This window comes from Zophobas morio, unplaced genomic scaffold (assembly GCF_036711695.1).
Source record: "Zophobas morio isolate AGI-343-1 ecotype UQ-CSIRO unplaced genomic scaffold, CSIRO_AGI_Zmor_V1 ptg000006l, whole genome shotgun sequence".
In the NCBI taxonomy this organism is placed as follows: domain Eukaryota; kingdom Metazoa; phylum Arthropoda; class Insecta; order Coleoptera; family Tenebrionidae; genus Zophobas; species Zophobas morio.
Genome location: NW_026972111.1, coordinates 1,807,971 through 1,823,424, shown reverse-complemented (window position 1 = coordinate 1,823,424; position 15,454 = coordinate 1,807,971). Strand labels below are relative to the sequence as shown.

Genomic DNA, 15,454 nt, shown 5'->3' with positions numbered 1-15,454 from the left:
TATTTGCTTTTTAAAAAAATACTGAATAATGAAAATAAAGTGAAACTAGGCAACCCTATTTACAAAGTTTTCCGTTTCAATAAATGGCTGAGTTTTACACAGCCGACCGACCCTTTCAGGTAATCAGTCCAGGTACTTTAGGTCACAGAAGTCATAAATACTCTTAGCTGACCAAGATTGTTGAAACTCTTTTAGAAGTCGACTTCTTTCATTGCTGACATAATTTGATTTAAAAGTATGCAAATTTTTATAATTTTATATATTCTACTAAAATATTTTCTTTGAAAAAATTATTCAAATATTTTTTATTAATTTGTCATTTTATATATTAATCAATACACAAAACTGACAAGATTTAGATTCTCATCACTTCACTAGCCACTTATTTACCTGAACAATCATATTTATTTAAATTAAATTTTTTGATACTCTTTTCCTCACCACCTATGAGGTAGAGTATTATAGGTACGTTTTTTACGTGATATCTCCAGCAAACCCATTCCAATATTACTATTTATTCCTGTGTGTGGTTATACTAGAAGGGCAAAAGATTTATATAAACTACACATGACGCGAATGCAAATAAAAAATTTTAATTGTACAATTTTGCAAATTTTACCAAAATAACGTTCGGTTAGTCTAAAAGATTTTTCTGCGCACCATTCTGGATTATTGCGTTCGCCAATTGTGTTTTGTTCGATTAAAAAGACATCAACGTTTGAAAGTTTTTTGAGAAATACTTTTTGCGTTGTGACATATCAGGTATTTCAACTGCCTCGTTAGATACATCGTCGCCCGAGAACTTGTATGATCCACAGACCGGAGCGCGCTCAGGCCAATGTCGACTCTATAAGCCTCCAGAAATTCTGTGGGAAATAGCTATTATTTAGATGCTTTTGTTTATACACGTCTCACATATTTCACTCGATTTTGACACTCAACTATTTTTTTGTTTAACTAAGAATTAATACTTTCACTGCGTTTGATACTAACGTCTTAAATTAGCAATACTAGTGGAACAGTAATCATGCAATAGATTTTTTTGGGAAAATACAGTTATTTTTATGTTTTAGCAGCAATGTGTTCTATTTTCTATTAATTTTTACATATTTTTAGTCACAATTTTGGTAGTTATTTTTTACTTTTATTTTTAAAATAAATAGTCCAAACATGAAAAAATAAAAAAAAATTAAAATTGGAAAATCTAAAATTTAGAAATCGGGAAATTGAAAAATCGTATAATTAAAAAATCGAAACATTGAAAAACTGGAAAATCGAAAAATTAAAAAAAAAACTGAAATATGCATAGCAGAACTAAAAACTCGAGAAATCTAGAATTTTAAAAATTGAAAAATTAAAATATCGAAAAGTTGAAAAATTGCGAAATCGTATCAGTGAAACTTCGGACAATTGGGAAATCGAAAAATAAAAAAATGGTGAAATCGAAAATTTGAAGAATGGAAAAATTGAAAATGTCAAAAATTAAAATACTGAAAAATTGAAACATCAAACAAAAGTTGAAAAATCGAAAAACCGAAAAGCCGAAAAATCTCAATAATGTATTTGTAAACCACAAGTTCTGGATTTTGCTACTAAAAAATTGATAACGTCATCTCAAAATTTTACCGAATAAATTCTACTAAAAATGTGCAAAATATGATGAGTTTTTACTTGTAATTTATCATTGCATTCATATTTTTTTAGATTTGCTTATATACCTAGGTGGCAAAAAAAAAATGACTGAGTCAATTTATTCTATTGATTAAATCAGTCTCGACTCACTCCATTTTCCCAGAAATTTTTGGAATACTGTTATTTTTAGTCTAATCCACATTGATTTACGTGTCCTTGCAAAATGTTGATGATTTCATCACAAAATTGTGTACCTAAAGTAAAAATTTAACTCGAAAATGCTGGATATCTTTCATTGTATTTTAGGTGCGAGGGAAGTTCTGTCGAAACAACTTTCCACCAATTTTTTGCTGTTATATTTGAACATAAACAGTTTATTTTATATATTTTTAAAACATTATAAAGAAAATAAAAAGTTGTGTTAGACTGAACCTTGTGGGTTTCTCAATCTATTTTCCGCAGCATTTTAAACTTTCAACTAATTTTCTTTCAAAATACATACAAATGGATTTCGATGGTTATTTCCCTGTACTCTTCATTTGAAAATAAATAAGCTTATCTGGTGTTGTTTACCGATTTGCATTTTATGACGGACTTCCTACATTGACCACAATCTCTAGAGTTTTTGGGTCGGTACTTTGGGTTGCATAGTTACAAAAATAATTCTTCTCACTGAAACCGATTTTGCGGGCGACGACTGGGGACCCTTAACAAATGGAGAGAACAGATGCCATATCCATCTTGAAAAATTGAAAAGAGGGTTTACATCTGCGAGGTTGTTGTCCAAAACTGTATTTTCCATCTAATCCTTGGTCAACAGGTTCACTGATGAACTTTAACAAACTCTTTTGGAAAAAGACAACTTCATCAAAAAACTGCAAAATGAAAATTTAAAGTTACAAGAAAAAATAACACGGGGTGCTGAAAAAGAAATTAATGTTTTGAAAGCAAAAATTTCTAGTTTAGAAGGGCAAGTGGTAAATTACAAAAATAAGGACGATGCATAAAACGGAACTATAAAAGGGATTTTCAACGAAAGCCAAATTCAAAATTTAAGTGTTAAACGTAAACAACTAAACTGTGGAACAACAGAACAATAGAAGAAGTCATTAAAACAAAATTTGTTTGTGGAACATCAGGACATAACTATATCTTCTAGATATAAATTTTTTGTTACCTTCAAGTACAACCCTGTGCCGTAAAATTCAGCATATACCGTTTTAGCAGGAATTTTACATGAAATTTGTACTTGAAATGTGAGGACTGTTTATTAAAGAGTAGTAGGTTAAATTTGAAAAAATCTGCAAGTTCTTAGGAAATACTAACCCCGCCCACACGCCCTCTGTTTTTTTAAAGGATATATATCATTTGCTAAAATCAGTCTTATCTTAAGAAATACTAGCCCCACCCACCAGCCCTCTGTTTTCTTAGAGGGTATATCATTTGCCAAAATCAGTCATTATCAATCATTATCAAGTACTAGCCCCACCCACCCGCCCTTTATTTCGTTAGAAATTATGTCATCTGCCAAAATCAGTCGTATCTTAGGAAGTACTAGCCCCGCCCACCCGCCCTCTGTTTTCTTACAGGGTATATCATTTGCAAAATCAGTTTTATCTTAACAAGTACTACTATATTTTGCATATTTTCTTAACATACGTAGCGGTCTTTTCAGAACAAGAACCTTAAAATATGTTTAAAATGGTAAATTCTTGTAGACAAATCTGGATCTTTTTAGTATTCTTTGAACAACACGAGACTCAAAAACATTTTTTTTTATTTCTTGTGGAGAAATACGGATTTTGCAGTTAAGCTCCGCCCGCTTGGCTCACGGCGAATAAAAAAACCATTGCAATTGAGATGGGGCGGGTGGGCGGGGCTACATTTTGCATTGTTTTCTTAATATGTGTAGATTATTTTTAAAGAAACTTACAACGTGTCTAAAATGGTAAATTCTTGTAGGCAAATATAGATCTTGCAATTAAGCCCCGCCGCTCGTTCTGAAAACGAATGAAAAATTCATCACAATTGAGAACTGAGATCGGGGCGGGTATGACTGAGGCCTAATATACATAGTATTTTTTGAACAACACAATACTCAAAAACATTTTTTTAATTTTTCGTAGACAAATACGGATTTTGCAGTTAAGCTCGGCCCGCTTGGCTAAAAACGAATAAAAAAATCATTACAATTGAGATGGGGACATTACCTTCTCAGTTCGCTAAATTACAAAATGTTGTTTTGACCAGAAGAAAAACGATTAGACACTGACAATGTGATACACTCTCCAAATTTTACGTTGGGAACAACTAGTGTACCTAAATAATATAATGATAAAAGTAGAGCAAACACTGACGAGTGACAGCAATTTTTGATCCAAAATTAATGCCAAAAGGTCAGTGGCGTTACTAGGAAAAATTTTAAATATCAGCTACTGTTGAATTAGTGGTTATCTCGAAATTTGTCAGTTAAATAGTTTTAATATAAACTCAAGAAATTTTGGACAAACTTTTTAAGTTTTTTTCAAATTTTTGTTTTGCATTTTCAACCAAATCCCTCATTGCCTGGCTTTTGCTGGACCATTTTATTCTTTGCTTTTTTCTTATTTCTTCTTTAGCCTTTCTGGTATAGATTTCCAGACGGTAAACTATCATTCTTGCAGTAAATTTAGTTTTGCTGTTGCAGCATGTTGGAAATTGTATTGAGCGATAAGTCGAATTTTTCCTAATTTCTTTCTTCATGACTTCCAAAACATTACCAGTGCAAAAATTATTATTTTTTAAATAATCTCTCAAATTACAAAATATTTGCTTTACTAAAATTGCTATTTGGAACGCGTTCTCTGAAGCGTAATGTAAAGCACCAGTTTTATATTCTTTTAATGCCACAAATTTTGGATAATTTTCATTGCAATTCTTCTTAGAGACCAAAGCAACAATACATTTTTTGCAAAAATTTTGATTTTTTATCAAGCTTTTAACAACATAACCTGTGCAACTGCACAAAGCATTTTTCCTCTCAAAGAATGTTCTTTTTTTTTCAAATTCCAATTTCTAGGTAAAGCTAAATTTTCTTTTCCTTTAGGAACACCGTTTTCTTTTCTGTAATTATTTTTAATATAACTCAAAAAACCAACTAGAGGTGTTGTTTTGTCGGTTTCGTAACTTGACTTATTTATTTGAAACGTCCAAATATTGAGAAATTGATAAAAGTTTTAAGTCATATTAAAACTGAATTGCCGTAGGGACCGAATGTCTTCACCGAATTTGGGAAAATACATTTTCTAAACAATCTCCAGAAAATTTCGATGCTAATAAATATGAGGTTTTTTTTTTCGTTCAAAAAGTTTTGCAGGTCTAAAATTGATGTTGTAGTTAATAAAACACCTGTTTGAATAGGCTTCCAAACTGCTTTTCCAAATTTGTCAGGAGCGACTTTTAAGTTAAAAAATAACTTAATGAACACTTGAAGGAATTCTATAGTTCTCCTTTGACAGCCATATTAAATTTGCTCAAGATCGAAATAGTTGATCTAGAACTAATCAACTGGAACCACCTATGTACAACATCAATAAAAACAGCTGTCGTTAGAGAACATTTGTCTTCTCTCTCCTCTTCCGCATCAAATTTTATTCCACAACTAACATTTCGATTCAAAACGTTTAGAGAATATGACACCTTCATTTTGTTAAGATGGTTAGATTGTAAAAGATACACATTTAATTTAGACGCAAATTGCAGCTCAAATTTGGCTTTTTCTTCACAAAAATGTTTAATGTGTTGCACGTCAACCAAATCAGAAGTTAGTTTATATTTTTCAACAAAATCATTTGGTAATTGAATGATTTTGTTTTGTACCAAACAGTGCTTTATATTTTTTAATAAATGTGGCCCATCTGCTAAAAAGTAAATTTTTTCGCCATTAACTGGATTTAGGACATGATTTTTTGTCTCGCATTTTCTTCCAGCTTTTCTTCCAAAGGTTTTCCACATAGCTTGATTCGCCGATCCCATATCTGAGGTTACAGAATGAACCTTCAAACCAATTGCACTCATTTTCTTAAAAACTTCTTTAAGAACATCAGCTAGAACCCTATAATTTCATCCAAAACTCGAGATTTAAACTTTAAATTTTTTTAATGAAAATTCACTGTTCGAATAGCTGGAGATGGTAGTTTCATTTTTCAAGTTATATCCACTGATCCCACATCCAAATTTAACTTCAAATTTTTTGAGTTTTTTCCCTTTTGGAACCTCAATTTAATCCTTTGTTAATATATTTGCCAAATTTTTCCTTAAATTTGCATTACACACTTTTTGCAAGTATAATTTCTGGCTTAATTTTTAGTTACTAATTTTTAACATTCTAACATTTTTTCTTAGCGTATCATTTTCTTTCTGTAGCGTTACATAATCAGGTAGTTGTTTGCACTTTAACGGTTTAGACGAAACAAATTCAGGCCAGAGAGGTTGAGAAGGAAGAAAATTATTTGACAGGGGAGATTCAAACTGAAAATATTCACTGGAAAGCTTACTATTCGAACTATTACTCTCCGTTGCACAGGGAAAAATTGAAGGAACGGCGTTTTTCTTTAATTTTTAGCCATATATTTCCCGTTGATCTTCACAGAAATGTTGGCCATAAACTCTTCTATATTTACTCGCCGCAGTGTTCATGTTTTTTAACCATACTGCACGAAAATATGGCTTTTCCGTGGAAAAAATGATCCACCAATAAAAATGAATCACGCTCCTTGCCTTACTCTTCTCATAATTATTATCTAGGTACACTAGCCCCACCCACCCACCCGGTCTCCTTCTCAGTGATTGACTTGATCCGATCTCTGAATGAAATGAATGATCTTATACTGAACAGAAATAAAATTAGTCGTTAGAATGAGAAGAGGGGTGGTGGGCGGGGCTAGTACTTGCTAAGATAAGACTGATTTTGGCAAATTACATTGTTCAGAATTAAGTGGAGTAGTGAAACGTTAAATAATGATTCTGTTTGACAAATAATTTGATGACAAATTTCAAAATTTGACTATATTTTCCACGACGTGCTCAAAATTTGGTAATTTTTTGTCTCCAGAGTTCATAGGATAGACAGAAAAAAGGTTTTATCATTTAATTCCTTTTTCTTTAGATTATTATTCCACATTTCCTTAAGTCATGAAACCTTTGAAAGTGAACTTGGTATCATTAAACAAATTGCCATTAGTAATTTCCGTCACACCTGGTTATAAAAATCTTCTATAAAACCGTAAATCAACATTTATACGGTTAATGGCAGCAGATATTTTTCGTCAGGTCCGGAAGATTTGGTTTTCTTTAATTTCTGAAGCTTTACACGGATCTCATACTCAATAAAATCAAAACTAGATAAAAATACGCCACATTGAGGAGTTGCGATATCTGGGGGGCAAACGAGTCCGCGAAAACGTTTGCTATGTTTTCATTTTCTGTGATTAGAGTGCCAGCAGAATTTCGAAGTTGAGGTGTCCTTAAGGATCTACCAAGAGTATCTGGAATATAAGTATTTATAGAAGCATTTTCGGTTTTTAACCTTCGATGTTAATAAATTAGAAAAAGCCCCATAGGTTGCATAAACGCTCCCGTTATTTGTTCGTTTGTGTGTTGTCTACAAGATTTTCTTGCGTCGAAACATCTGTAATATCTGGTGGTTTATCCATGGTTTCTTGACCGACGGCTGAATGTTCTAGACATAGAATTTTGAATAGACAACTCATGTAAGGAGTTCCCAGTTTTCCCCACGTTGTCGTGCATTAATAATGCTTCCCATAAACTCTCCCATATTTAATTCCAATTTCTAATCGCATACTATCCCCGGCATTGCCCTTTACCTCCTTTTTTGGTTTTCATTCTGTCCATTTTCAAAATTTTCAAAACAATAGATTATAACATTGCTTTTAAGACTTCCTCTAATCTTTCTTCCTTATTTGTAAGAAACAAAAACCTTATTTCTATTATTCCCTCCTTCCGGCGTTTACCAATTAAAATCTGATGACTACAACACAGCATATGTTGGCCAAACAGGCAGAAAAATTTCACTTAAAATCGAAGAACACCCTAAATGAATCACTCAGTATTCAAGACATTTTTAATTTTTTAATAACTATACATTTTTCTCCTAGGTATTTGTAGAGCACTCGATAATTGGCGCCAATTACTTTTTTTTAGTACTAGAACATTCGGTAAATGTATTTAATTTACTTTTGTATTTCATCTTTGGTTCATAGTATTCTTTAAAAAAAACGATACTCAAAAACATGTTTTTAAGTTATTGTAAAGAAATAAGTATTTTGCAATTAAGTTTTGCCCACTTGCTTCACGGCAATAAAAAAAATCATTACAATTGAGACAGGGCGGGTGGGCGGGCCTTTTTGTTTTAATATGTGTAGACTTCTTAGCACAACATGAAACTAAAACATGTTTAAAATGGTAAATTTGTATAAGGGAATATCGATCTTGCAACTAAGCTCCGTCCCATAATTGCAAAATCCATATTTCCTTGCAAAAATGTACCATTTTAACCATGTTCTAAGTTTCTTGTTATGAAAAGACGACTATGTATATTAAGAAAAAAATGCAAAATATAAGCCTCGCCCACCCACCCTATCCCAATTCTGATGATTTTTTTTAATCGTCGTAAGCCGAGGGGCGAAGCTTAATTTTAAAATCCTTATTTAACTACCTTGTGAAATATGTTCTTAAGTAATCGTGTTATATAAAGAAAACTAAATGTATCTATTAATTAAAAAAGAAAACCAAAAGAGAAGCCCCACCCATCTGTCTTGATTTCAATCGTGATGAATTTTCATTCGTTGTCAGATCGAGGGTCGGGGCTTAATTGCAAGATCCATATTTGTCTACAAGAATTTACCATTTTAAACATGTTTTAACTTTCGTGTTCTGAAAAGACGACTACATATATTAAGAAAAAAGCCAAAATATAAGCCCCGCCCACCCGCCCTATCTCAATTGTGATGATTTGTTTTATCATCGTAAGCCGAGGGGAGGAGCTTAATTGTAAAATCGTCATTTTTCTACGAGAAATTACCATGTGAAATATGTTCTTAAGTAATCGTGTTATATAAAGAAAACTAGATGTATCTATTAATGAAAAAAAAAAACAAAAGAGAAGCCCCACCCATCTGTCTTAATCTCAATCGTAACAAACTTTTCATTCGTTGTCAGATCGATGGGTGGGGCTTAATTGCAAGATTTGTATTTATCTAGATTTATCATTATATATGTTTTAAATTTCTTATTCTAGAAAGACAACTACGTATATAAAGAACAAAGGCAAAATGTAAGCCCCGCCCACCCACCCGATCTCAATTCTGATGATTTTTTTTAATTGTCAGGAACCAAAGAAGCGGAATTTAATTTCAAATTCCTTATTATTTCTTTACAAGAAATTACCACATAAGACATGTTTTTGAGTATCGTGTTATTCAAAAAATACTATGTGTATTAAGAAAAAATTAAAGCCAAAGATGAACATAATAATGGTAAGGTAAGTTTTCATTCGTTCCTGACTACCCTGAAAATCCTAAAAATTTTGAAAATCTTGAAGCTCTTGGAAATTCCAAGGCTATTAAAAATTTTACATATCCTAATTATTCTAGAGAGTTTCAAAAATATTTTAAATATTCCGAAACATTCTTGATTCTGAAGATTTTGAAGCTTTCGAAAATTCCAAAAACCTTGTGTGTAAAAATCCTGAAGATCTACAAAATTCTGAAAAGTTCTAGAAACATTTGAATATCTTAAGGTACATATAAATCCTAGAAATGCTAAACATGTTAGATGCCTCAGAAATCATCATTATCTAGAAGTTCTAGAAATTCTAAAAAAAATAGAGATTCCGTTAATCCCAAAAATTCTGAACATGTTGAAGAGCCTGTAATCTTTGAAGATCCTGTAGATGTTGAAGGCATTGAAGATCCTGAATTTTCTAATGATCTTGAGGATCTTGAAGATCGTGGACATTCCATAGAAGTTTCACAGAAATTTTTAAAGTGTTCACAGGAACCATCATAATCTAGAAATTCAAGAAATTTCAAAGCAACTAAATATTTCAGGGTATACAAAGTTTCGAAATACCAGACGTCGTAAAAATTCTAAACACTCGTAATCCAGAGATGTTTCATAACTATTAATTAACCCAGAGGATCTAAACACATTGAAAATCTTACAAATTCTAGATATCATAGTAAAATTCTAAAAAATATTAATTCCGTTGTTCCTAAAGATGGTGAAGATTTTGAAAAGCGTGAAGTTTTCAAGAATTCTAAAGAAAAATTCTTAGAAAAATTTTTAGACGAATTGTAATGTCTTCGAGGTACACCTAAATTTCAGAAATTATAAACACTTTAGGGGTCTAAGGATTCATTTTAACCTAGAAGTTCTAGATATTTTAGGGTTTACAAAGTTTTCAGAGAAAGCAGAATACTTCAAATATTTTAGTTTCTAGGGGTTTTTTAGAATTGTCGAAATTGGATGTTAAAAATTCCAGAAGTCTTCATTGTATCAAATACCTTACAGATCTTGAATACTCTGGAGAAGTTCTAAAGATAATAATCAAAACGAACACACAGATTAAAAAAAAAATCAAAGACTCGGATATTTCGTAACAAACCTGACAATCCAGAATTTCTAAACGATTCTAAGCTTCTTAAAGATAAAAAATTCTAAGCATTTTGGAGGTACAAAAAAATTCAAGTTCCTAGCGACCTTGAAAATTCTGTAAATTCTGAAGATCTTAATTCTTGAATACTTTAAAATCCAGAGGTTTTTAGGATTTCGGAGATTTATATGATTTCCCAAAAGCTCTAAACAATATTTTAGACCAGATTATCAAAATTCTGAATTCCTAAATGATCTTAAGAATCTTAATGATTAAAACTTCTAATTATTCTGAAGGTACAAAAAGTAGTGAAGTAGTGAAGGGCGGAGCCTAATTGCGAAATCGATATTTTCTTACAAAAATTTACCATTTTAAACATGTTTTAAGTTTCTAGGAATAAAAAAATTCATCACAATTGAGATGGGGTGGGTGGGCGGGGTCTATACTTTGCCTTATTTTTCTTAATATACATTGAACGATTGGCTGAGATACCCTCTAAGAAAAGAGAGGGTGGGCGGGTGAGGCTAGTACCTGATAAGAAAAGACTGATTTTACCAAATGGCGTATCCTGTAAGAAATTTAATTATATTAAATATTATAAAAAAAAGGTACTAATGGCTCCAAAGCAATTTCAAATTATTTCCAAACAGAAATACCTAGAACCTCAAGATTTTAAATTTTCAAAAAAAAACTCGGCCCCAAAATTATCTCAAAGAGTAAAGAATACTATATATATTAAGAAAAAAAGCAAGCCAAAAATTAAGTCCTACCCATATCCATCCCAAGCTCAATTGTGATGAATTTTTCATTCGTTGTCAGATCGAGGTGGGGAGCTTTTGACGAATAATTAGAGCGAAACTTCTTGTACCCCTATACCTAATTTCAATTGATTTGTACAACTGGATATTTAACCGTTTTCATGCATTCTAGACACCCTGTAGAATCATCATAATGAGTTGAATGAAAATTATTTTTGGTAATATAATGATATGTGGTGTTCTAACTCCTTTAAAATATTATGTGAGTTGAAGTAGTTGTTTTCTAATGTTATTATTAATTTTATAATTTAATCGTAAGTATTTCCCAACGAGGAGCAGAATAGATTGATTGGTTTTAGTATTTATTATGTCTTTGCATGTATTGATTTTAATGCAAGTTAAAGCTGCACAGTGGATAATTGTGTCAAGTTTTTAAATTTTGGTAAAATGTAAGAGTTTTAACCCTGAATGTGTGTCAAAAGTGAAATTGAATTGTTGTTATTATTATTAAAATATTTGTTTTCATTTTTGTGTAGGTTGATGAATAATTAACCTTTATTTTGATTTGCAACGGAAACGGGATCCTTGTAGGACTCGGACATTTATCAAAATTCACCCTCTGGAAGCAAAATGCGCGAACTCGCGAAATAAAAAGCGAATAAAAACCCCGTAATGCGTCCACAATTTGCACTGTATATATACAGAAATTAGATTTATCGAGCGTCCTTCAAGCCCTTCGGTCCGCGAGTGCGTGCACCCCGTAGGAAGTCATCTCCAGCCCGATCACCTGTAATCCGGCGTCTTGTCCGTCCGGTGTCCTCCGCCCCGCAGCCACCGCAAAAAAGCGCTTTTTTCAGTCCTGAACCCCGCTTCCCCGTTGGATCGCGTTCGCGCGCCACAGAAACTACAGAGAGCCGCCGTCTGCCGCCGCCGCCTCAGTGTACGTCCCGGAAGTCCCGGAAAGCGGGTGCCGCAGGTCCTCCGGGTGTCGCGCGTCCCGCCGAAGAAGGTCCGGTGCGCTCGCAGCGCTCCGGAGACGGCCGAGCGCCTCGCCGTAATTAGCGGTCGGCGGCAGAGAGAGACGGCAGAGCCGTGTGTGATTCTAAGTACTCGCCGCCCCTTAATTTATATCTAAGGGTAAAACAGTAAGAGTAAAGAAGGTGGGGAGAGTCTTGCACGAGGGGAGGCAAGGCGCAAGCGTTCTTGCCGCTCGCCAAGCTTTGTCTAATCGGATTCATTAACGGGGATCCGGGAATTATGCGTCCATTGCGAGTCGGCATATTTTTGAAAGCAGTCGGACTCGGCGCCCCCTCAAGAAGACTTCGAGGTGCAAGGTGCGTCCGCACGGTCGACGACGCACGGTCGACGCCTCGCCCATGTGGAGTCGGTTCGCGCGACGCGCCGCCACGTGCTCGATTTGTTTTTATACCTACCACCGACGTCCAAAAAGTCCCAAATCCTGCGATCACGCATGCTTTCGGCTGACCACCGGTGATTTCTTGTGTGTGTGCTTGTGGGGGATTTGCGGGAGGAAGGACGGTAAGGGCACGACGAGGTGGTACACGGACGAACAGGAAAAAACACCGTTTTTCACACTTCTTCGTTTGGTTAACAATTTTTTTTTTATACGACAAATGCTCACTAAACCACCCTCGATTTTATTCTATTGTTGGTGAAAATTATGTGCTGCACGTTGAGAGACTGTTTACATACAAAAAAACAAGTTCGCATTCGACATTCAGCTGTCACATCTTTTCTAAGATAGGATCTCATGGGGTAAGTTTTCGTTTTTTCTTCGAGCTTTGAGCTTTCGGATATCACGTGTTTTCAACAATTCCGCAACAGTGGCGCACTTCGGAGAAAATTTTTGAAAACTTCACCTGTGGAAAACAATTGAAAAAAATACTGTGCCATACGAAAATTAATAATTTCGCACTATAAAATTTTATTATCATAAGGCTAATTCGTGCTTTCATGAAAACAAAAATCGCGCGTCAACTTTAACAGCATCTGAATATTATTTAGAAAATGAGAAAATAATTTTTCTATAGTTTTAATTGCTGCCGTTCCAGCTTTGAATTTTCACGCGTTTTGAACAATTCCTGCAACAATTCAAATCCTGCTGTCTTAAATATTCGATTCATTAAACAACGGAAACAGAAAAAATGATTATATTCGTTTCAAAAGCTTCGAACTACTTTTTCAGACTTTTTCTTTAATTTAATTTCACTAAAAGCTCTAAAAATGTTACAGTGGTGTTAATTTGTTAAATCGAGCCACCAGAAAAATTTTAGAAAGTCCGTTTTGCTTTAAAAAATCACTTATCTTTTCTACAGTCGGATGTCATAGCGTAAGTTTTCGCTATTTTATTCGAGCTTTGAGCTTCCGAATTTCACCACGTGTTTTCAACAATTCCGCAACAGTGGCGCACTTCGGAGAAACAAATTTTTGAAATCGTCACCTGTGGAAACTAACTGAACTAATTTTATAATACTGTGTAATAGGTCTTGTATTTTTTTGTAAAAATTTTAAACGAAAATTAATAATTTGCCCTAGATTAATTTCATACCGTAAAATTTTATTTTTCAAGTACGTTTGTTGTCATTCTTTTTGGATTATTCCTTTCTATTTTTACAAAAAAACAAAATAAATAATAGGCTAATAGTTACCATCAAGCTACCATCATGAACGAAAAATCATGAGAACTTTAACATTTTCTGAATAATATTTACAAATTGAGAGAATAATTCCAGGTTTAAATTTTCACGCGTTTTGAACAATTCCTGCAACAATTCAACTCCCAGCTGTCTTAAATATTCGATTTATGGAAAAACAGAACCACAAAAAAAGATTATTAGCTTCTTTTCAAAAGCTTCAAACTACTTAATTTCCTACTTAACAATTTTTTTTCCTCAATTTAATTTCAGTAAAAGCTGTGAAAATTCAACAATTTTGAGCGTATCTTGGTGTTAATTTGTCAAATCGAGCCACTAAAAAATTTTAGAAAATTTTAAAAAATTGTTTATCTTTTCTAAGATGGGTCGAGCGTAAGTTTTCGCTATTTTATTCGAGCTTTGAGCTTCCAAATATCACCACGTGTTTTCAACAATTCCGCAACAGTGACGCATTTCGGGGTAAAAATTTTTTGAAAGCTTCACCTGTGGAAACTAACTGAACTAATTTTATAATACTGTGTCATAAATTAATAATTTGCGCTAGATTAATTTCATACTGTAAAATTTTATTTTTCAAGTAGTTTTGTTGTCATTCTTTTTGGATTATGCGTTTCTATTTTTAAGAACAAATAAATAATCGGCTAATAGTTACCATCAAGCTAATTCATGCCTTCATGAAGAAAAAAAATCATGAGAACTTTAATATTTTCTGAATAATATTTACAAATTGAGAGAATAATTCCAGGTTTAAATTTCCACGCGTTTTGAACAATTCCTGCAACAATTCAACTCCCAGCTGTCTTAAATATTCGATTTATTGAAAAACAGAACCACAAAAAAAATTATTAGCTTCATTTCAAAAGCTTCAAACTACTTAACTTAACTTTTACAGATTTTTTCCTTATTTTAATTTCAGTAAAAGCTCTCAAAATTTTACAGTTTTGAGCGTATCTTGGGGTTAATTTGTCAAATCGAGCCACTAGAAAATTTTAGACATTCCATATTGTTTTAAAAAATTGTTTATCTTTTCTAAGATAGGTCGTCATAGCCTAAATTTTCGCTATTTTATTCGAGCTTTCAGCTTCCGAATATCACCACGTGTTTTCAACAATTCCGCAACAGTGGACACTAATTGAACAAATTTTGCAATTAATTAAGTTGTGTGTAACTGTAAAATTTTAGTCCTGAAATACTTTCCAGGATTGTTTTCTGGTTTTATTAGAAATATTTAAAATCAACTGTGCTTTTGAAAATTATTTCAAGTGCTTTTGTGGTCATTCTTTTTTGATTATTCCTTTCCATTTTTAAGAACAAAATAGGCTAATAATAAGTACCGTCAAGCTAATTCATGGTTTCTTTAACATTTTCTGAATAATATTCTAATTATCTAACAGAAAAAAAAATTAACCCTTTTTCAAAGGCTTCGAGCTGCTTAACTTGCGACTTTTACAGTTTCTTTCTTTAATTTAATTTCAGTGAAAGCTGTGAATTTCAGTTTTGAGCGAATAAAAAGTTAATTTGTCAACTCGAGCCACCAGAAAAATTTTAGAAATTTCATACTGTTTTAAAAAATTTAAGTTTTCGTCATTCAATTCGAGCTTTGAGCTTTCCATTTCATCCAAACAAACGTTCAATTTTTTAAATCCTGACAATAATCTTACCTGTGAAAATAAATCCGACAAATTTTTATAAGGTTTCCGCGTAAAAAAAAATTAACACGTTTTTATTTTCTGGAT

At 32.8% G+C, this 15,454-nt stretch overlaps 1 protein-coding gene across 2 annotated transcripts in view; it reads left to right on the top strand.

Annotated features, from left to right (window-relative positions):
- Positions 1-15,454, top strand: part of Lov (jim lovell) — a 303,156-nt gene that overhangs the window by 254,712 nt on the left and 32,990 nt on the right. Inside the window, exon 1 of one of the 2 annotated variants that reach the window (XM_064047462.1) lies at positions 12,327-12,377. The exons of the other annotated variant lie outside the window; for it this stretch is intronic. The gene's annotated coding sequence lies outside the window, so the exon portion shown is untranslated. Of the gene's footprint in view, positions 1-12,326; positions 12,378-15,454 lie in introns of those variants that run through there. 2 annotated transcript variants of the gene reach the window in all.